Genomic DNA, 23,109 nt, shown 5'->3' with positions numbered 1-23,109 from the left:
TAATATGCCTGCATTAGATGTATGTATCAAGGGGAGGAGTGTTGGGAGCTACCCATACTGCTACCCTCACTGGACGCTAGATAATGAAGCAGTTTCCCAGAACATGGTGACATCAGGGTACTCGCAAATAATTGCCCGCCCCAGCCCCCCTAATTCCTGTCAGCTGCAACACCTTTATTACCGCTCCACCGCCACATAACCACAAAATTAAACATTACTTACACCGTCTCCCCCGTCATACATCCCCGGTGCATCGTATGATTAGATACATCACAACAATTATTGAGAAAACGGCAATAACGTGCTTTCACGAAGGATACAATATTCAATTAGCGTGTTTTAAATACTTCGGTCCGTCTGCCCCTTGACCAATGTGATGCTAGGGCGAGTAATGACACGATGGCACGCACAATAACGATCATATTCATTTCATAAAATGTTTGCAATGAGGACGATGACAGCAGACTGTGTTGGAGCAGAGAAGTGCAGCGTAGCCGTCTTCATGGGTGAGGACGGACCAAGGTGATGTTACAGACCTTCTAAGGGGGAAAGAGGCAGCACTTCACTCGTTATATCCACAACCGCAACGATGAAAATTAAATCGATCCAATCTATCCAGCCAACAACACCGGACCACAGCACATCACTGCCAATCACCCTCCCTAACACACAACTACATATCGACTCCTGGTCGTCCTCGCCACGGCATCGGGCTACGTGAACCCCGGATGTAACGCCCAAACAGCAACAGACGCCCGCCATCATCGATCCTAAACTGCCGACGTACGTGTGTGTGTGTGTGTGTGTGTGTGTGTGTGTGTGTGTGTGTGTGTGTGGGTTTCGTGGGACATGAGCAATTGTGATGGCCCGAATTGAATGACAGGAAATGCTGTTTGTTGCTGAGGACGGGTTATACTAAAGAAAATAAAAAGATTATACAGAACAGGTTGACAGCATATCAAGGTATTTACAACATATTAAGGAGTAATAATACCAGTTAGCCTTACCCACTCACAGTACCGCCATAATAATAGTGGAAACATACACATTTTCGCTAATTTATTTTCAACTTCAGTAACAGACCAACTATATCTAAATACATTTGTTTTCCTCGATTCATGCTTTGTCACCTTGAAACTAATGCGATTTGCAAGGCAACAAACTACTATTTTCGTTTCCTTCTCAATACCATACGGAACGTTGCGATTTTCCTTGTTACGCACACGATGTCAGAACATGGGGCAAGCATAAAAACTCGGTGTTTGTCAACGGGACCACATGCTGTTGAATGCCTCAGAACCTGATATCCTTTAAAGGCTTCTCGGTCAAGTTCACGTCGTTTATCGTTAATGGACTCGTGGAGTCCTGGGTACCAACACGTATTGCTATTTCCCCGTCAACAAAAAACAGTAAACACCCGGTGAAACAAGTACATCAAATATTCGATAATAAGGATTAATGGGCAACACAGCATTTAGTCCTAAAGGCCTCTAAATGAATGATAAACGCCTCATCTATATCTACTTATACAAAATATGTAAACATATCAAAATTTTGGAAAGGTCTATACAAGAACTACAATGGCCATACCAATGGCCATACCAATGTAAAATATAAGCTCTGGTCAATAAACATCAAAAACTAGTCGATACATATATTTTCAATAGTCTTAGACACGTAACCCTCAACAGACAACCATAAATATAACTAAGGAAACATCAGCAAAAAACAACATCCATGCGCTTTTCCAAGTACTTTACTACACTGATATCAGAATCGAAGGAAAGTCAATGACAAAGGAGGTCAAGTATCTCGTCCTCAAAGTCAAAATTCTTAACATACGTACGTATCCACTCCCGACGGCAGGCACTCCTCTTGAGTGGTACCATCAAAACCATGGGCGAATTCATGCATTACCTTGATAAACGCACACAAAATCAAATCTTTCAACATACACAGAAAATGAATGGATCACCCAATCACACCCTCCTCCACGTTGTCTTACGCCACTGGCAAGAGGCTTCATGTGAAATAAAAACCACATCATTTTAGTTTCATCAACCGCATTACTGAAGGGAGGGGAAACATTCTTTAAATCATAACACGGCAACTCTTACGCACGATTGACTTGGAATATTCTGGATAGTTCAAATTTCATCACAAATTTCAAAAGCATCTAAAAAAAGCTATTGCGGGTAAACCAAATGAATTCTAAACACACACACACACACACACACACAGTCAACTAGATTGTGTCAAAAGACGGGAATTCTGCGTAGCACTCACCCCAGGAATAATAAGAATTAAGAATAAAAACGCGAGTTACATGATGTTAAAAGCTGTGTGGTGGAAAGCATGTTTACGGATATCCTACGTGTATGCAAGGGAGAAAGCACAGACAACCTGGTCCAGGCAGGGGAGTTGGGCATGTTCGTCTTGTAAAATTTGCAAGTAGAACTTGGGGTGAACTCTTTCCAAATACCTAGTAAATAAACAATGATGATGTGGGTGCAAGAGGCTGCACAACCTTAGGCCGCGCCGATGAAATGTTTCCTGTGGACTTGAGATACCTGCCATGGAGCAGGGAGGGTATTTGTTCGGTTTCATGAGACTATGAAAAAGAACTGAATACGTGGAAAGCAAAGCAGGAAGTAGGAGAACCGAAGCTGGCTAAGATCAGTGGTATTTGCAAGAAAAGTAAAAAGGGCCATCGGAAATTTTCGGTCTGACCGCAAAGACGAGGTAAAAAGTGTGTATTCCTATTGTGAACTATACATTAACTATGTTTCCTCTCTACGGATCTCCAAATGTCACCAGAATTTCATTAAATCTCCACACACTTTCCATGCCGTAGTTGGATACCCATAACACATACACCATTATTCCTTACAATTTCTCTCATATTTACCCACAACTGTTTTTCTATTAATTGGCTGCAGCTTCCCACTGTTTGCGATTTGAGACTGGCCACATGAGGACTGACCGTTAAGATTCTCTTTCCCCTCTTCCTGTAACATTTAAAGTTAGGTCCACAACACATGAGGAGCTCTGGTCAATTCTTAATTTTTTGCCATACTTTCTTTTCACCCAAGAAGGCCATGACTAGCGCATGTTTTGCCGTGAAAAAGTATCATGACTGCTCCTGCGAAGCGAGGAGTGTCGAGTAACGCAGGATCATCTGTGAGCGAGTGAGGTGGTTGCAGCTAAACGTAATGACCACAAGGAGGTAACCCGACCTTGCACTCGCCGTCCACGACCACAACACAACGCCCGGTTTCCCCCGCATCCAGGACAGTTTACGTGCCATCCACGATCAGTTTGCGGCCTATGAAAATTTTACATACCATCAACGCCAGCTGGGCGTCCGTCACCTCATGCACAACCATCGTCAACGCTGTTTTACAACTTAAGTCATCAGCAGTCTACACTCCACTAATTTCGCTTTGACAAATACTTGGCTCTAAACTTATATATATATATTATGTATATATATATATATATATATATATATATATATATATATATATATATATATATATATATACACACACACGTGGATGTACAGTCCAGTGCAATTAAATAATCCTTTCTTTGCAAAATGCGCTTTACTTGAAATGAATATGACCAAATATTACGTACACCCACGACTTGATCACCCAAACGCCATACACTATTACTCGCCTTTTAATATGACCGTATGAACTAGATCCCTACCCACAATTTGGAAAAGTACAAAGTTAATATACCTCTACAACACACAAATGTGTATGCAGACCATGAATAATTTCCATTCTAAAATACCTAAGAATAAAGAAAAAAGTCACCTACAATGATGTACTAACTATTTACACTTATCACCTGACATTCTTTGACTACTCTACGTCCCCACACCAAACTTCACACTCTTACGGTTGTCTATCTTTCCTCAAATCAACACTACTGCTCGCTCCCTCAGTCCCTCCCTTTTTTGTAGTGCCCTTATGACCTTCCTTCCTTCCTTCTTCAATCTTGCTGGGCAGAGACCCACAAGTTGCACCTCCCCACTCGCCCCCTCTCCCACCTCGGCCACGCCCGGCAACAACTCGTCCAGCCGCCTAGCCCTCAATTTTGGCATGAACAAAACTAACCCCCCCCCCACCCCCAACTAACGCCCAATCCCGCACACTCTAAAAGTGAATGAAAAACAACTATAAAAACCCTACCAACAACTCTCGTCCGTATATATATATTATCAAAACCAGTCTTCTGTTATTCAGGGTTACATTACGTCAGATTGGCAGGGTATAAAAAGCAGTAGACAGGGCGTGGTACACTGTCAGTTGTCTGGCGGCTTGGCGTCTACTGACAGTGACGCCCACCAGCCGGTAGCCTCGTGTTTGGCACCCTCTCCTCCGCCACAGGCGCCATCGCCCTCAATCAGCTTATAGCTCACAGGATACGCACGCCTATCCCTTACATCCTGCAGTACACCAATACCATGGTACATCACGCCACATCATCCTTTCTATTGCGCATCACCATGACATGACGGCTCGTCAGCCGTCTCATATTCCTATACAACTCTGCACGCAAATAATATATATATATATATATATATATATATATATATATATATATATATATATATATATATATATATATATAACGCTACCTCGCTAATGCGGGAAATGGTGAATAGTTTGAAAGAAAAGAAAGATATATATATATATATATATATATATATATATATATATATATATATATATATATATATATATATATATATATATATAATGTGTGTGTGTATACACACACGGAAGAACTAATAAGCCAAAACAAGTATTGTACTATCATGGTTTCGAAACTAAGAAATAATAAAAAATTGACAGGCTGGCCTTGGGGAGCAGACAGCCAGTACGGGACAACAAGGGTCTGGTAGCAGAGCCAGCCAGCAACGTGGGCGAGGCCCCAGCAAGCATGGGGGAACTTGGCGTGACTTCCGCAGCAACCTCGGGGGCGCCCACACAACTTCCTGTGGAGTAGTGGATTGGCAGCTCACTAGTGTGTTTCAAGAACAGTGGCCAGCAAGAGACAACAAACCATTATTCTTATGGTCAACGTATGAGGAATGCTGCCATGGCCTCACTTATCGTGTCAACTCCCCTGTGTCAGAAGCCCTCTGACCTCCAATATATCCAGCGACAAATTTAGAAAACCAGGATGCCAACTTCTCCGATCATCGTTGGCGCACACACACTCGTGCACGTTCTAAAATGGGTACTTTTTCCTTATCTGGCCATATATTTCAAGTATCTTTGGGCTCTGTCATATGGTCCACTATTCTCTCCAGAAATGATCTCCCCGAGTTCTACCAAACTCTGCTGATGACTTCACTATGCGTACTTCAACTCGCTTTCCCACCCCTCCTCACCCTAATCCTCGTTATCTTTCTCCCGTAACCATATTCCCAATTAATTAAAACCTGTCTAGCATCACTGAATGGGGTAGCGGTTACCTGGTTTAATTCGATGCTAAAATCCAACCCCTACCTATATCTTTCTGTTATTCCTTTCTTAATTTCAAAAGACAATCATACCGTGAAATTAAAAGCGCTGAATATAACCTTATCCTCTACTTTACCTTTAAAACCCCATATAATTAACTCCACAGAATCTGCTTCCATGCGTACGTGGATTCGCTCGCCTAGTATAAAGTAACGATCGCATATGTCAGGCGGCCGGCCATTCCTTCACTATATTAGCCAAAATGGTATGAAAAGGCTTCTTTCTTTAATTTTTCATCCAATAACTGATGATACCATCCTCATCGTTCTACAAGTTAGCCATTACGTTCCCAGGACGTGTGTCCTATAACACACCTTTGGTTGCTACTTCCTAATGGAGACTTGCCACAAGAGTATTGACAGTTATCTTCATTCCTCGTACGATGAAGTTCTCTTCATTCGTTACTGATTTTTCCTGTAACCTTCCTTTCCTAAAAAATCTAGATCAAGAAACACCCCGAGAAGCTCTGATCTATTTTTATTGTTCTTATTCATTTTCTTTTAACTAGTGTTGACCATATCTTACTGGTCATGTCGTGCACCGCATGGTGAGCGTTAAGTCTATTAGCACACATCTGGGATCCAATAAAAGTGGAGAAAGGTAATCTCCAAACAGAATATGGCTTTCTTTCGATTGCAATCTATCATTATGCATCATCCTTCACGCCTTTTCAACAGAGTTAGATATTCATTTAGTGCCCAATGCTATGCTTATGCCTCCTGCATGGACTAAGCATGGACTAAGAGATATTACGACATTGGCTATACTAACTAGGAGCTTCCACCGCCAAGCCGATGCAGTCCCACTAGAATGTTAAGTCAATTCCATTTACATCGAAGTGACTTCGTTTGTAACTGTACTTACAATGTATTACAAGACGAAACTATAAGTTTTAAAGTTTCAAGCATAGGAGTATCGAAGAAAAAAATATCGAAGAAATATTGGGACATTTCATCTTTGTGTAGCCCACTGAGGATTCTCCTTCAAAGTAGTATTCTACATCTCAGGAGGACTATTCTGCCATCAACTGCTTCTAGTTTTAATTATATATACCAGGTTCATCAAAATAGTAGGAATATTTTCTAAAAGCTGTTGTTTTAAGTAGTCGCGTACCAGTGCACCATTCAAAGCCAGGTTTCCTGCACGTCTGCTTACTACCATAGTTCACTGACTTCCTGTAGTGACAAGTGGCTCCAGCGTAATCTCCACTCCACGACACTTCATGGTTCTCGGATGGCAACATCGGCCACATAACTGTCCCGCACATGACTTACACCATTCAGGTTCTTAACCCCACAAACTTTAGTTTCCTCCCTAGATCCTTGCCTTACCTTAATAACTGGTTCGGCTTGGGAATAAACATTCTTTCTACTAAGCCTAAGCTCCTCGATGACAAAATAAAAAATTCTGCCTTAACTCACCAATAATTACATATATTTTTGTCCAGGTAAGTCTTTCCAAGCAAGTCTTTGCAAGCAGTAAAAAGTTTTGGGCCCAGGGTCATCCTTAGTTCTCAAAATATTTCAAGTTCATCATTACGACGGTCAAACATAATACTTCAACGAAAATGACTTCTGTTTTTGTTTTTCCTAGAGTACAATAAGGCCGTTAACATTCGAAAGGACGACACTTTTCCCCTTTCTGCCCAATCCGAATCTACGCTTTTCATTTTGTGCATTTTACTACACTACTGACGTAAAGCACAGGGCTTAAGTTCGACGAAGTTAAATCAGCCATGATTAATATGCGAGTAAACGGGCAAAATAAGATTATCATAACGCAATGAAGACTATCATGTTCTAACCACGTGTCATCCCTTTCTTCACCTGCGCGGCAACGTTGCTTCCTACACTACAATAGTCAATAAGGTCTTGCAGGGATAAAAGAGCTATCATATATATATTCGGACCTTAAGGTTAAATTGCGGCCTTTTTTTTTCTTTACACTTTCTCGTGTAATTTACACAAAGTACGTCCACCGGAAGCCGAACACCAGCTACCAACCAAGCAAGACCTGACTCACTGCACCCTGGGACAAGGGACCAACAAAAGTACTAGTCCTTATTAAACCAATGGCTGACCCTTTTTCAGCCGAATCTGTGATTACCATCATTGTTTTGTAAAGCTACAGATATTATCTTCCTCCTGGGACGCAACGTTGTTCATAAATTGTTTAATGGCCTAAACCTATGTAAAGTGACTCTGTACCTTTAGTCTTGAACATTACTTATGTGTAATGTATAAAGCATTCTTACGCTGCAAAAGTTTCCAAAAAGAATTCCCTCCAAGCAGCTAGATCCTAATGTTCTTTACAGATCCAAAATGTGGCGACATCTGGCAATGACGCAAGTTCCCGGTAGATTACGTCAGAGGTAGCTGCTGCAGCGTGGTCTGGTCCGCCAGTCTTTGTTGCTCGTACTTTAGCACCACCACCACTTACCGCTGCGACTGTTGCCGTTTGTGCCACTAATTGTTTTTTTTTTTTCTCCTATACTTTCACCGTCACGTATTCTAAATACCATCCTTAGCGAGAAACTTCCTAACTTCTACAAAATGTTGAAATCCCTAAAGGATCGCAGTCAGTGATCCTTCCTGACGCCCAGAGTGCCATTACCTTCCCGAGTACCATAAAATGCGAGCCATCCCAGACGCCCTAGCACGAAAAACATCTGCACCTACTGCCCAAAAAGTAAAGCGATGGTACACCTCTAGAGGTGGGGAATTTCCAAGGACTCCTAAAAACCTGTCCTTGGGGTGGACCTTCACATCAATCACGCCAACTCTGTAAACTCCTACATCAAGGAAATCCAAGCTTATATAGTCGCTGATTATAATCTCGTCACGGAACTCATCTTCGTTAATCTAAACGTTATAAATACCTTGAGAAAACTTCAAATTCATAGCCTGAGTAAGCCTAGCTTACGTAAAAAGCTGATGATAAATACCAAGGGAATTATAGCACAAGCGCACTCGACATAACTTTGAAAGGCATCCAAATACCACTTAAACGAACTGAACGAGTGAAAGTAATGATTGATAGCCTCAAGAATGTTTAATACAACCCAGAAAGAAAAGTTTAGAATGTTCTAGATGTGCAAGCGAGGAAGGCTGCATGGGGAGGGGGTGGGAGCCGCATGGCGGAGCAGCCGATGGCGTCTTTGTTAACCACACAAGGCTTATCCAACCTCCAACAGTAATATGGTATTAAAATGCATGCAATCATAACGACACATATTCTACTTAAAAAGAAAACATGAAACCACAGCAAGAAAAAAAAAATCTAACCCCACAAGGGGTGCGGGGTAAGGGGGGAGGGGTGCTAGTAAATACATTTGTGTTCTAAGTAGTTCCCCCTAATTTACGTAACCTATCAGTAACAACTGTCTTCTCAAGGTATATTACATAGATATGACTTACGATGCTTTGCTCGTAAATGGGAGAAAATATTATAAGAGGGCTGACGCTGCCATCACGTGCAGCCATGCGGCTCCACAAGCCTCGGCCGGTGCGTGAGGTGGCTGGCTTGGTGGCCCCACGCCGCCGCTTGGACATTGCCACAATCTTTTAATGCACTGTACTAGTTCCATAAAACCGAACTTCCAAAGCATAAACAAAATAAAAGCATATCACTGGTAATTAAAGTAACACTATACCAAGAAAAACAGTACTTACAACCCAAGCGTGTACAACAGCAGCAGCAAATTTCTTCCCGCCAAGATCAACGGCTGTGTTCCCACGCGCAACTGCCAAAACCGACACTTCACAATCCTCACTTTGAATCCACTGAACGTTCAGTTACTGCACTGCACTTGTGTGAAGAAGGAGAGAAAAGTTCTAGGAAGGGCCTTAGTGAGGGTATAGAAGAGAGGAAGAGAAGACTTGGTTGAGACTTACAGAGGACTGTGTCGCCGTGTGGGACTGTTGGCCGTAGTAAGGTGAGGCCGGGCGGCGGACGGCCCCAAACCCACGCGGTGGACCCCTCTAAGCCACACATTTTCATAATCAACATTACCGTACATAGCTCATTCTTACATCTCACGCCAAGACAAAACACTTTGTTTCAATATCAAGGAAATACAAAATTAGAGTTCAAAACAGCGAAGCTTCATAAATATTTACCAATACATATTTTGAAATTGAGACATGTGGCATCCCTCAGGTCCGTGACGTGTGGAGAGGCTAGAGTTGGGAGTTGGGGGGGGTGACGCGGAGGGGAAGGGGAGGTGCGGTTGCCTCCACGCGGCCAAACACCCAGACCGAAACTCTCCTCTTATACCTTCTCATGTTAACACTACACACTGAACACATCTGAAATAATCATCTAAGAGCTGAACAATTCTAATCTTTGTTGTAGTCCATATATCTCCTTCTGAAACCCCATTTCTCCACCACCTTCGCCGGTCAACACCCGCCTCACATGGTATTTCCCATTGACGTAGTTTCACATTCTTACGCCGAACCTTTCATCCACTTATACCTTTCAAAACAGTTTCCTTAAGACTATAAATAAAATTACATTCTTTCTCATGTTCGTTACTCTAAAAAGAGTTTGTAATATCCATAGAGACAAGTTGGTACAACCCTGTAGTGATCCCCTCCCTTCCCCCCCAAACCGCCCCCCTCCCACCAACCCCGCCTCACCCTCCAGCTTCCCATGAGTCACCGCCCCCACATCCTCGATGATTACATGGAAAAATATATTTCACAGCAGATCATCGCATACAAATATCAAGATCTGGCGCTTTCTTATTTACAGATCCTAACGTCTTCTCCATCATTATCTGCAGGAAACATGACGCAAGACACACTTCACTCAAGACATAATGAGGTCTTTACATTACATGGTGGGTCACATGTCAGTCCAAGGACATTGCTGTACGACCAAATACTCATCAGGTATCACTGCCTTCCTGAGCCACGTGGCCTTCTTTGTTAATATGACTTACAAACAATGCATTTAGTACATAAACATACTAAATTTTCCTGCTGCAAAAGTACAATTCGTCCACACTAACTTTTTTTAAAGACTAAAGCAGATATCTTACCTCATATGACACGCGGCGAACTTTAAGGGAAATCCGAGGTAAGTCATTATTATATTACGCAAATATTAAAAAATCAATCTATCTAAAATTCAAACGAAACTCAATGCATACAAAAATATAAATACCAATGTTCCGGCAATGTTATGGGGGAGGCGGGGAGGGGATCAAGGCTGGGTGGTCACACCTTGTTCTACTTTTATATTCATTCACAGAACCCTGCTGAAATATCATCAACCTAGAGAAGTTCAAGAAATACAGAGACCCCAATGTTCCAATGAATCGGATCGAGACAACCACCCATTCTCCAGTCTACTACTCCCTCGGTAGTATCTGCTGGTTTGTTCAGCGTATGACGATACGCTAAACAAACAATCAAACAAGCTGAAGCTATCTACGAGACGATATTTCCCTGCAACGGTCAAATCGAAGACTTCCCATTTCCAACACACTGACTAAACCTAATGCCAAAGGAATAACACTCGCTCTCTTTCTCTTAAATGATCTATATCAGCCCGGCCGTGATGTGGACTTCTATCAGTAACTGGAGCCTAAAAAAGTTTCCCCGAACCACCTGCATTATATATATATATATATATATATATATATATATATATATATATATATATATATATATATATATATATATATATTCTTTCTTTTCTTTCAAACTATTCGCCATTTCCCGCATTAGCGAGGTAGCGTTAAGAACAGAGGACTGGGCCTTGAGGGAATACCCTCACCTGGCCCAATTCTCTGTTCCTTCTTTTGGAAAATTAAAAAAAAAAAATATATATATATATATATATATATTTTGTTTTTTTTGTTTTTTTTTGCTTTGTCGCTGTCTCCCGCGTTTGCGAGGTAGCGCAAGGAAACAGACGAAAGAAATGGCCCAACCCACCCCCATACACATGCCTTGATTCAATCCACTGACAGCACGTCAACCCCGGTATACCACATCGCTCCAATTCACTCTATTCTTTGCCCTCCTTTCACCCTCCTGCATGTTCAGGCCTCGATCACACAAAATCTTTTTCACTCCATCTTTCCACCTCCAATTTGGTCTCCCTCTTCTCCTCGTTCCCTCCACCTCCGACACATATATCCTCTTGGTCAATCTTTCCTCACTCATTCTCTCCATGTGACCAAACCATTTCAAAACACCCTCTTCTGCTCTCTCAACCACGCTCTTTTTATTTCCACACATCTCTCTTACCCTTACGTTACTTACTCGATCAAACCACCTCACACCACACATTGTCCTCAAACATCTCATTTCCAGCACATCCATCCTCCTGCGCACAACTCCATCCATAGTCCACGCCTCGCAACCATACAACATTGTTGGAACCACTATTCCTTCAAACATACCCATTTTTGCTTTCCGAGATAATGTTCTCGACTTCCACACATTCTTCAAGGCTCCCAGAATTTTCGCCCCCTCCCCCACCCTATGATCCACTTCCGCTTCCATGGTTCCATCCGCTGCCAGATCCACTCCCAGATATCTAAAACACTTCACTTCCTCCAGTTTTTCTCCATTCAAACTTACCTCCCAATTAAATTGACCCTCAACCCTACTGTACCTAATAACCTTGCTCTTATTCACATTTACTCTTAACTTTCTTCTTTCACACACTTTACCAAACTCAGTCACCAGCTTCTGCAGTTTCTCACATGAATCAGCCACCAGCGCTGTATCATCAGCGAACAACAACTGACTCACTTCCCAAGCTCTCTCATCCCCAACAGACTTCATACTTGCCCCTCTTTCCAAAACTCTTGCATTCACCTCCCTAACAACCCCATCCATAAACAAATTAAACAACCATGGAGACATCACACACCCCTGCCGCAAACCTACATTCACTGAGAACCAATCACTTTCCTCTCTTCCTACACGTACACATGCCTTACATCCTCGATAAAAACTTTTCACTGCTTCTAACAACTTGCCTCCCACACCATATATTCTTAATACCTTCCACAGAGCATCTCTATCAACTCTATCATATGCCTCCTCCACATCCATAAATGCTACATACAAATCCATTTGCTTTTCTAAGTATTTCTCACATACATTCTTCAAAGCAAACACCTGATCCACACATCCTCTACCACTTCTGAAACCACACTGCTCTTCCCCAATCTGATGCTCTGTACATGCTTTCACCCTCTCATTCAATACCCTCCCATATATATATATATATATATATATATATATATATATATATATATATATATTATATATATTTTTTTTTTTTTCAAACTATTCGCCATTTCCCGCGTCAGCGAGGTAGCGTTAAGAACAGAGGACTGGGCCATTGAGGAAATATCCTCACCTGGCCCCCTTCTCTGTTCCTTCTTTTGGAAAATTAAAAAAAATTGAGAGGGGAGGATTTCCAGCCCCCGCTCCCATATCCATATATATATATATATATATATATATATATATATATATATATATATATATATATATATATATATATATATATATTGGAAAGGATCACAAGTTTGCGTGTGATCAAGATATTCCTGAGTCCACGGGGAAAATGAAACAGTTTCATTTTCCCCGTGGACTCACAGGAATATATAGTGATGGGTGATTTGAATGCAAAGGTGAGTAATGTGGCAGTTGAGGATATAATTGGTATACATGGGGTGTTCAGTGTTGTAAATGGAAATGGTGAAGAGCTTGTCGATTTATGTGCTGAAAAAGGACTGGTGATTGGGAATACCTGGTTTAAAAAGCGAGATATACATAAGTATACGTATAGCCAGAGGTTGAACCATTATGTGACATTCATTTTTTCATTTCATTTCAAGCTAGATGTTTCAGTTTTCTAAATCATTTCTTACATTTTTCATATGTATATATATGTATATGTGTGTATGTGTGTATATGTGCGTATATATATATATATATATATATATATATATATATATATATATATATATATATATATATATATATATATATATTATCCCTGGGGATAGGGGTGAAAGAATACTTCCCACGCATTCCTCGCGTGTCGTAGAAGGCGACTAGAGGGTACGGGAGCGGGGGGCCAGAAATCCTCCCCTCCTTGTATTTTTTAACTTTCTAAAATGGGAAACAGAAGGAGTCACACGGGGAGTGCTCATCCTCCTCGAAGGCTCAGACTGGGGTGTCTAAATGTGTGTGGATGTAACCAAGAGGTGAAAAAAGGAGAGATAGGTAGTATGTTTGAGGAAAGGAACCTGGATGCTTTGGCTCTGAGTGAAACGAAGCTCAAGGGTAAAGGGGAAGAATGGTTTGGGAATGTCTTGGGAGTAAAGTCAGAGGTTAGTGAGAGAACAAGAGCAAGGGAAGGAGTAGCAGTACTCCTGAAACAGGAGTTGTGGGAGTATGTGATAGAATGTAAGAAAGTAAATTCTCGATTAATATGGGTAAAACTGAAAGTTGATGGAGAGAGATGGGTGATTATTAGTGCATGTGCACCTGGGCATGAGAAGAAAGATCATGAGAGGCAAGTGTTTTGGGAGCAGCTGAATGAGTGTGTTAGTGGTTTTGATGCACGACACCGGGTTATAGTGATGGGTGATTTCAATGCAAAGGTGAGTAATGTAGCAGTTGAGGGAATAATTGGTATACATGGGGTGTTCAGTGTTGTAAATGGAAATGGAGAAGAGCTTGCAGATTTATGTGCTGAAAAAGGACTGGTGATTGGGAATACCTGGTTTAAAAAGCGAGATATATATAAGTATACGTATGTAAGTAGGAGAGATGGCCAGAGAGTGATATTGGATTACGTGTTAATTGACAGGCACGCGAAAGAGAGACTTTTGGATGTTAATGTGCTGAGAGGTGCAACTGGAGGGATGTCTGATCATCATCTAGTGGAGGCTAAGGTGAAGATTTGTATGGGTTTTCAGAAAAGAAGAGTGAATGTTGGGGTGAAGAGGGTGGTGAGAGTGAGCTTGGGAAGGAGACTTGTGTGAGGAAGTACCAGGAGAGACTGAGTACAGAATGGAAAAAGGAGAGAACAATGGAAGTAAGGGGAGTGGGGGCGGAATGGGATGTATTTAGGGAATCAGTGATGGATTGCGCAAAAGATGCTTGTGACATGAGAAGAGTGGGAGGTGGGTTGATTAGAAAGGGTAGTGAGTGGTGGGATGAAGAAGTAAGAGTATTAGTGAAAGAGAAGAGAGAGAGGCATTTGGACGATTTTTGCAGGGAAAAAATGCAACTGAGTGGGAGATGTATAAAAGAAAGAGACAGGAGGTCAAGAGAAAGGTGCAAGATGTGAAAAAGAGGGCAAATGAGAGTTGGGGTGAGAGAGTATCATTAAATTTTAGGGAGAACAAAAAGATGTTCTGGAAGGAGGTAAATAAAGTGTGTTAAGACAAGGGAGCAAATGGGAACTTCAGTGAAGGGCGCAAATGGGGAGGTGATAACAAGTAGTGGTGATGTGAGGAGATGGAGTGAGTATTTTGAAGGTTTGTTGAATGTGTTTGATGATAGAGTGGGAAAATAGGGTGTTTTGGTCGAGGTGGTGTGCAAAGTGAGAGGGTTAGGGAAAATGATTTGGTAAACAGAGAAGAGGTAGTAAAAGCTTTGAGGAAGATGAAAGCCGGCAAGGCAGCAGGTTTGGATGGTATTGCAGTGGAATTTATCAAAAAAGGGGGTGACTGTATTATTGACTGGTTGATAAGGTTATTTAATGTATGTATGACTCATGGTGAGGTGCCTGAGGATTTGCAGAATGCGTGCATAGTGCCATTGTACAAAGGCAAAGGGGATAAAAGTGAGTGCTCAAATTCCAGAGGTATAAGCTTGTTGAGTATTCCTGGTAAATTATATGGGAGGGTATTGATTGAGAGGGTGAAGGCATGTACAGAGCATCAGATTGGGGAAGAGCAGTGTGGTTTCAGAAGTGGTAGAGGATATGTGGATCAGATGTTTGCTTTGAAGAATGTATGTGAGAAATACTTAGAAAAGCAAATGGATTTGTATGTAGCATTTATGGATCTGGAGAAGGCATATGATAGAGTTGATAGAGATGCTCTGTGGAAGGTATTAAGAATATATGGTGTGGGAGGCAAGTTGTTACAAGCAGTGAAAAGTTTTTATCGAGGATGTAAGGCATGTGTACGTGTAGGAAGAGAGGAAAGTGATTGGTTCTCAGTGAATGTAGGTTTGCGGCAGGGGTGTGTGATGTCTCCATGGTTGTTTAATTTGTTTATGGATGGGGTTGTTAGGGAGGTGAATGCAAGAGTTTTGGAAAGAGGGGCAAGTATGAAGTCTGTTGTGGATGAGAGAGCTTGGGAAGTGAGTCAGTTGTTGTTCGCTGATGATACAGCGCTGGTGGCTGGTTCATGTGATAAACCGCAGAAGCTGGTGAGAGTTTGGTAAAGTGTGTGAAAGAAGAAAGTTAAGAGTAAATGTGAATAAGAGCAAGGTTATTAGGTACAGTAGGGTTGAGGGTCAAGTCAATTGGGAGGTAAGTTTGAATGGAGAAAAACTGGAGGAAGTAAAATGTTTTAGATATCTGGGAGTGGATCTGGCAGCGGATGGAACCATGGAAGCGGAATTGGATCATAGGGTGGGGGAGGGGTCGAAAATCATGGGAGCCTTGAAGAATGTGTGGAAGTCGAGAACATTATCTCGGAAAGCAAAAATGGGTATGTTTGAAGGAATAGTGGTTCCAACAATGTTGTATGGTTGCGAGGCGTGGGCTATGGATTGAGTTGTGCGCAGGAGGGTGGATGTGCTGGAAATGAGATGTCTGAGGACAATGTGTGGTGTGAGGTGGTTTGATCGAGTAAATAATGTAAGGGTAAGAGAAATGTGTGGAAATAAAAAGAGCGTGGTTGAGAGAGCAGAAGAGAGTGTTTTGAAATGGTTTGGGCACATGGAGAGAACGAGTGAGGAAAGATTGCCCAAGATGATATATGTGTCGAAGGTGGAGGGAACGAGGAGAAGTGGGAGACCAAATTGGAGGTGGAAAGATGGAGTGAAAAAGATTTTGTGTCATCGGGGCCTGAACATGCAGGAGGGTGAAAGGAGGGCAAGGAATAAGAGTGAATTGGATCGATGTGGTATACCGGGGTTGACGTGCTGTCAGTGGATTGAACCAGGGCATGTGAAGCGTCTGGGGTAAACCATGGAAAGTTGTGTAGGTATGTATATTTGCGTGTGTGGACGTGTATGTATATACATGTGTATGGGGATGGGTTGGGCCATTTCTTTCGTCTGTTTCCTTGCGCTATCTCGCAAACGCGGTAGACAGACAAAGCAAAATAAAATAAATAAAAAAATATATATAAATACATATATGAATTATGTACAGAAAGAATATGTTCATGTGTGTATATAAATGTATACGTTGAATTATGGTATGTATGTTTGCGTTTATTTCGTTATGCATGTGAGTGGGTGGTTGGGCCATCTTTCGTCTGTTCCTGCTACTCGCTAACGCGGGAGAAGGCAAGCATATAAAATATAATATATATATATTATATATAATAATATTACCCTTTGGTGTGAGGAAAGTTGTAAAGCAGTGAAAAGTTATTATCAGATGTAAGGCATGTGTATGTAGAAGGGGAAAGGATTGTTTGTGAATGTATTTCGAGGGGTGTATGTCTCATGGTTGTATTATTGTTTATATGGGTTGTTAGTGAGGTAATGCAAGGTTTGGAGGGGCAGTATGAATCTGTTGGATAGACGGATGATCTGTTTTCCATTGCGCGTGCTTTCGGGGCTAACGCGGTGGAAGCGGAAGAAAATGATATGTAATACATATTATACATATATCATAATTATATATAATATATGATTTTATATATATCGATGAAATAAGAATATCATAGTGAGAAAATTATATTGTGAATCAGTATTATAAAATAAATGTATTTTAAGTATTAATGTTGTATGTTGCACGTGTATAGATAAATACAATGGTGTGATGGGTTGAGGGTTGACGACAGTAAATTTTCGTACTGTTTTAATGTTGCACTAGAAAGCTCGCAAACGACGAGGAGAGGACAAATTGCTAAAATGAAAAAAGATTTTATTAACATAAGGAAAGAATAGTATATATAATTATTATCATATATATATTTAAAATATAGTATGTATATTATAATATACTGATAGGTTGGCATTTGTCTGTATCTCCTAGCTCGCAAACGCGGACAAAAAAAAAAAAAAATATATATATTATATATATATATATATATATATATATATATATATATATATATATATTTTTTATATATATATATATATATATATATATATATATATATATATATATATATATATATATATATATATATATATATATCCATCCCTGGGGATAGGGTTGAAAGAATACTTCCCACGCATTCCTCACGTGCCGTGGAAGGCGACTAAAGGGGACGGGAGCCTAGAAACCCTCCCCTCCTTGTATTTTAACTTTCTAAAAGGGAAAACTGAAGAAGGAGTCATGAGGGGAGTGCTCACCCTCCTCGAAGGCTCAGATTGGGGTGTCTATATGTGTGTGGATGTAACCAAGATGAGAAAAAAGGAAAGATAGTGTGTTTGAGGAAAGGAACCTGGATGTTTTGGCTCTGAGTGAAACGAAGCTCAAGGGTAAAGCGGAAGAGTGGTTTGGGAATGTCTTTTGAATAAAGTTAGGGGTTAGTGAGAGGACAAGAGCAAGGGAAGGAATAGCACTACTCCTAAAACAGGAGTGGTGGGAGTATGTGATAGAGTGCAAGAAAGTAAACTCTAGATTGATATGGGTAAAACTGAAAGCGGATGGAGATGGGTGCATATGCACCTGAGCATAAGAAAGATCATGAGGCAAGTGTTTTGGGAGCAACTGAGTGAGTGTTAGTAGTTCTGATGCACGAGACCTGGTTATAATGATGGGAGATTCGAATGCAAAGATGAGTAATGTGGCAAATGAGGGAATAATTGGTGTACATGGGGTGTTCAGCGTTCTAAATGGAAATGGATAAGAGCTTGTAGATTTATGTGATGAAAATGGACTGGTGATTAGAAATACCTGATATAAAAAGAGAAATATACATAAGTATACGTATGTAAGTAGGAGAGATGGCCAGAGAGCGTTATTGGATTACATGTTAATTAATAGGCGTGCGAAAGAGAGATTTTTGTATGTTAATGTGCTGAGAGGTGCAACTGGAGGGATGTCTGATCATTATCTTGAGACGAAAGTGAAGATTTGTAGAGGTTTTCGGAAAAGGAGAGAGAATGTTGGGGTGAAGAGAGTGGTGAGAGTAAGTGAGCTTGGGAAGGAGACTTGTGTGAGGAAGTACCAGGAGAGACTGAGCACAATGGAAAAAGGTGAGAACAAAGGACGAAAGGGGAGTGAGGGAGGAATGGGATATATTTAGGGAAGCAGTGATGGCTTGTGCAAAAGATGCTTGTGGCATGAGAAGCGTGGGAGTGAGTGGTGGGATGAATCAAGATTATTAGTGAGAGAGAAGAAAGAGGCATTTGGACAATTTTTGCAGGGAAATAATGCAAATGACTGGAAGATGTATAAAAGAATGAGGCAGGAGGTCAAAAGAAAGGTGCAAGAGGTGAAAAAGAGGGCAAATGAGAGTTGGGGTTAGAGTATCATTAAGTTTTAGGGAGAAAAAAAAAAAGATGTTTTGCAAGGAGGTAAATAAAGTGCGTAAGACAAGGGAACAAATGGGAACTTCAGTGAAGGGGGCAAATGGGGGGGGGGTGATAAGTAGTGGTGATGTGAGGAGGAGATGGAGTAAGTATTTTGAAGGTTTGTCGAATGTGTTTGATGATAGAGTGGCAGATATAGGGTATTTTGGTCGAGGTGGGTGTAATGTGAGACGGTTAGGGTGAATGATTTGGTAAAAAGACAAGAGGTAGTAAAAGCTTTACGGAAGATGAAAGCCGGCAAGGCAGCGGGTTTGGGTGGTACTGCAGTGGAATTTATCAAAAAAAGGGGGTGACTGTACTGTTGACTGGTTAGTAAGATTATTTAATGTAAGTATGACTCATGGTGAGGTGCCTGAGGATTGGCGGAATGCTTGCATAGTGCCATTGTACAAAGGCAAAGGGGATAAAAGTGAGTATTCCTGGGGAATTTCATGGGAGAGTATTGATTGAGAGGGTGAAAGCATGTACAGAGCATCAGATTGAGGAAGAGCAGTGTGGTTTCAGAAGTGGTAGAGGCTGTGTGGATCAGATGTTTGCTGTGAAAAATGTATGTGAGAAATACTTAGAAAAGCAAATGGATTTGTATGTAGCATTTATGGATCTGGAGAAGGCATATGATAAGAGTTGACAGAGATGCTCTGTGGAAGGTATTAAGAATATATGGTGTGGGAGGCAAGTTGTTAGAAGCAAAGTTTTTATCGAGAATGTAAGACATGTGTTCGTGTAGGAAGAGAGGAAAGTGATTGGTTCTCAGTGAATGTTGGTTTGCGGGAGGGGTGCGTGATGTCTCCATGGCTGTTTAATTTGTTTATGGATGGGGTTGTTAGGGAGGTGAATGCAAGAGTTTTGGAAATTGGGTCAAGCATGCAGTCTGTTGTGGATGAGAGAGCTTGGGATGTGAGTCAGTTGTTGTTCGCTGATGATACGGCGCTGGTAGCTGATTCGGGTGAGAAACTGCAGAAGCTGGTGACTGAGTTTGGTAAAGTGTGTGAAAAAGAAAGCAAGGTTGAGGGACAAGTAAATTGAAAGGCAAGTTTGAATGGAGAAAAACTGGTGGAAGTGGAGTGTTTTAGATATCTAGGAGTAGATTTGGCAGTGGAAGTGAATCATAGGGTGGGGGAGGGGGACGAAAGTTCTGGGAGCGGTGAAGAATGTGTGGAAGTCGAGAACTTTACCTCGGAAAGCAAAAATGGGTATGTTTGAAGGAATAGTGGTTCCAACAGTGATATATGGATGCGAGGCGTGGGCTACAAATAGAGTTGTGCGGAGTAGGGTGGATGTGTTGGAAATGAGACATCTGAGGACAATAGGTGGTGTGAGGTGGTTTGATGGAGTAAGTAATGAAAGGGTAAGAGAGATGTGTGGTAATAAAAAGAGTGTGGTTGAGAGAGCAGAAGAGGGTGTTTTGAAATGGTTTGGTCACATGGAGAGAATGAGCGAGGCAAGATTGACCTAGAGGATATATGTGTCAGAGGTGGAGGGAACGAGAAGTGGGAGACCAAACTGGAGGTGGAAAGATATAGTGAAAAAGATTTTAAGCAATCGGGGCCTGAACATGCAGGAGGGTGAAAAGTGTGCAAGGAATAGAGTGAATTGGAACGATGTGGTATACCGGGGTCGACGTGCTGTCAATGGATTGAACCAGGGTATGTGAAGCGTCTGGGGTAAACCATGGAAAATTTGGTGGAGCCTGGATGTGGAAAGGGAGCTGTGGTTTCGGTGCATCATACATGACAGCTAGAGAATGCGTGTGAACGAATGTGGCCTTTGTTGTCTTTTCCTAGCGATATCTCGCGCGCATGCAGGGGGAGGGGATTGTCATTTCATGTATGGTGGGGTAGCGACAAGAATGAATAAAGGCCTTAGTTGAAAGGAGGTTAATGAAAGGGAAGAAAATGAGATAAGGGAAAGTATATACGATTTTTGAAGGCAGTGAAATATCTGGTTTTTATCTACGTGGTTTTCAGCCATTTCAGGGTACCCTAGTGTGTGTGTGTGTGTGTGTGTGTGTGTGTGTGTGTGTGTGTGTGTGTGTGTGTGTGTGTGTGTGTGTGTGTGTGTCCCTTCCCTGACAACACATTAATTTTCCTCCTTCCTCTCGCCCAGTCCATTTCCCTCTAGCTGACAAAGCACCCACCCGCCTATCCCCTGCCACCTACTTGACACGAAGACACTTTCCCCTCCACCGTGACATGTCTCTTATCTTTCTTCTCCAACATTCTCTCGTCCATATCCCTCTTTTGTACATCCTAATCTTACTCCCTAACGAATAACCAACTCCCAAACAGAAATGTCTTATTTCTCCTCCCTGGCTGAAACTCCTACCTTACCCCCTAATTATAAAAACGCCCAACATTTTCTTACGCATAAAACTTCATGTCACTTCTGGGCCCTTCCTCTACAAGACAACAAACCCCCAACCTAACATTCCAAAGAAAATCCTCGACCAAAAGAAGTCTTTCTCTACCTTCCCGGCCCCCAGGACAAGTATCTCCCCTACCACCTCACCTCTAATGGTTCACCGCCGTCTACTGTGACGTTTCTTTCCCATCTCCAATAGTCTCTTGTTCTCCTTCCCCCGGCCAGCAGGCTCCCTTCCCTCTCTCCAAAAAAAATCCTTCCCCCTCCTTCAGAGAACCCCCATCCCTCATGTCCAAGAAGAATTTCCGCTTACTCTTTAAGAAAAACCTACCAGCTATAATGTTCCTCCTATGATATCAAGCTTTTGCCAATCAACCCTGATACCAAGCTTTTCAAACGAGAGTAAGTCTCACGATATCAAGCTTTTCCCATCCACTGATAGAAAAGCTTCTCCCCATCAACTCGTATAGAATTTCTCACATCAACCCTGCTATCAATCTTCTCCCCATCAAAATCTGATATCAAGCTCCTTCCCTTCAACCGATATCAAGCTTATTCATATCAACCATGATATCAAGCTTTTCCATGAACCCTAACATCAAGCTTCTTCCCATTAGCTGATATGACCTTTCCTCTATCAACCCTAATATCAAGCTTCGCCTGCCCGTCAAACGAGACATCAAGCTTCTCCCCATTAAACCTGATATCAAGCTTCTCCCATCAACCCAATATAAAGTTTCTCAACTGTCTTTTTTTTTCATCAAGCTTCAAAAAACAGTGGTATCATGCTCTTCCCCACGAACACAAACATCAAGCTTATCCCCATCACCCCTGTTATCATGCTTCAACCTATTTGCTTTTGTTTATGTTTAAGACTCCAGCCACAGACAGAAGTCCACATCAAGGCCGGGCCTTAACTGAAATGAGAGAATCAAATAAGGGAAAATAAAAGACATGGGAAAATATCTCCAAATTCTGGAGGAAGTGAAAGACCTGTCTTTTAAAATGTGCCAGGTTATAGTTACTGGGAAAGACACGAGAAGGTACAGAGATCCAAAGATTTGACGTGGAGAAAGAAGCAGTTTTCAAAACGGCCCACCCTACATTGCCAGCGGCCACACAATGTGACGCAGCAGCTTGCAGAGTATTACGGGAATAAAAACTAGAGTATTAAGCTTCTCTCCATCAGCCCTGATATAATAGTTCACAATCTTGATATTAAGGTTCTCCCCATCGACGTGCCATCAACCTCACCTTTACATTAAACGCTCCTCACCAGTTCTGATGCTTAGCCTATCTCAATCAACCCTGATATAAAGCTCAAACCCATCAACTCTTTCATCGAACATATCCCAACAATCATGATTTCAAGCTTATCCTCATTAAACCTTGATACAAGGGCATTTCTAATTAACTTTGACATCAAGCCTTAATGCCAAAAGCTTTTCCCTAACAACCCTAACTCTAAACTGCTCCCCGTTATTCCT

General features: G+C 41.6%; 1 protein-coding gene across 36 annotated transcripts in view; it reads right to left on the bottom strand.

Moving 5' to 3' along the window:
* Positions 1 to 23,109, bottom strand: part of heph (polypyrimidine tract-binding protein 1 heph) — a 503,533-nt gene that overhangs the window by 220,407 nt on the left and 260,017 nt on the right. For 5 of the 36 annotated variants that reach the window (XM_071687593.1, XM_071687616.1, XM_071687621.1 and 2 more), the window contains exon 1: positions 9,215 to 9,479. The exons of 18 other annotated variants lie outside the window; for them this stretch is intronic. The gene's annotated coding sequence lies outside the window, so the exon portion shown is untranslated. Of the gene's footprint in view, positions 1 to 9,214; positions 9,509 to 23,109 lie in introns of those variants that run through there. 13 more of the 36 variants (XM_071687619.1, XM_071687622.1, XM_071687660.1 and 10 more) reach the window with 7 other exon arrangements.

The sequence above is a fragment of the Panulirus ornatus genome, chromosome 3, assembly GCF_036320965.1.
Source record: "Panulirus ornatus isolate Po-2019 chromosome 3, ASM3632096v1, whole genome shotgun sequence".
NCBI classification, from domain to species: domain Eukaryota; kingdom Metazoa; phylum Arthropoda; class Malacostraca; order Decapoda; family Palinuridae; genus Panulirus; species Panulirus ornatus.
This window is presented reverse-complemented; position numbering and strand designations above follow the sequence as displayed.